Source organism: Elephantulus edwardii, unplaced genomic scaffold (genome assembly GCF_000299155.1).
Source record: "Elephantulus edwardii isolate Elephantulus edwardi_28Jun2011 unplaced genomic scaffold, EleEdw1.0 scaffold00239, whole genome shotgun sequence".
In the NCBI taxonomy this organism is placed as follows: Eukaryota; Metazoa; Chordata; class Mammalia; order Macroscelidea; family Macroscelididae; genus Elephantulus; species Elephantulus edwardii.
In genome coordinates, this window is record NW_006399989.1 from 3,739,952 (window position 1) to 3,741,356 (window position 1,405).

Below are 1,405 nucleotides of genomic sequence, written 5' to 3' on the forward strand. Positions count from 1 at the left end.
GGAAATTACAGAACAATATCATTTATATGACATGAAAGAATACGGAAATTACAGAACAATATCATTTATATGACATGAAAGTAAAATCTTGTTGAAGAATCTTGAAAAATGGCTAGAACGCTGCATAAAGAGAATTGCTAGAAATTCAAGCAGGATTTAGAAGCAGCTGTGATTGCTGATGCCAGGTGGATCTTGACTGTAAGCAGAGAATACCAGAAAGATGTTTACTTGTTTTATTGCTTCTACAAAGGCATTTGACAGTGAGGGTCATGAAAAATTTTGGATGATAGCTAGAAGAATGTGAATCCCAAAACATTTAATTGTGCTCTTGAAACACACCAAGAAGCAGTTGTCTAAATGGAGCAAGGGAACACAGCATGGTTTAAAATCAGGAAAGGTTTGTGTCAGGGTTCTATGCTTTCTTCATACCTATTTAATTTATATGCCACACAAATAATTTGAGAAACTGGACTCTAAGAAGAATAATGTGGCATCAGAACTGTAGACTCATCAACAACTTGCATTATGTTTACTTGCAGAATGTGAAGGCTTGAAGCAGGTACTGAAGAAGATCAAAGACCTTCAATGTGGATTCCATCTCAACATCAAGAAAGCAAAAATCCTTATAGGCAACATCATAATACATGGAGAAAAGTTTGGAGTCCTCAACTCTCATTTTACTTGGATGTCCAATCAACACCCATGGTAGTCAAGAAATCAAAAGACATGTTACATTGGGAAATCTGCTGTCTAGGACCTCTCCAAAGTGCTAAAGGGCAAGGATGTCAGTTTAAAGATATCCAGGATCCAAGCAATAGTATTTTCAGTTGCTTCCTTTCCATCTGAAAGTTGGAAAATGAATGAGTATGACAGAAGAATTTATATGTTTTAGTTGTGGCAAAGAATGGTAGATATCCCATGAACTGCTAAAAGAATAAACAAGTCTGTCTAGGAAAAAGTGAAACTTGATCTCGCATACTTTGGACATGTTGCCAAGAAGGGCCAGTTCTTGGAAAAATATATCATGGTGGGAAAGATTGCATGTCAGAAGAAAGAGAGTAAGATCCTCAACAATATGGATAGGCAGAGTGACTATAACAATAGGCTCCAATGTGTTTGTGAAGATGGTGCAGGATACAGCAAAGTTCTGATTTGTTGTTCATAGGGTTGCTATAAGTCGTAGTCAACTTGAAGGTGCATAACAACAGCAACAAAAACATACTTAATGAATGCCAAGGACCTTATAAGCTGCAAATGGCGGATATTTACATTCATTTTTTTGGTAATTTTTTTCTTTTAAATAAATTTTTATTTTATACTGGTTTACTTACAAAGTTCCTATAGATTGTTTTTCACACTGGATTATTCCTGTTTCCTTTACTCACCCTTGCTCCACCCATAAACT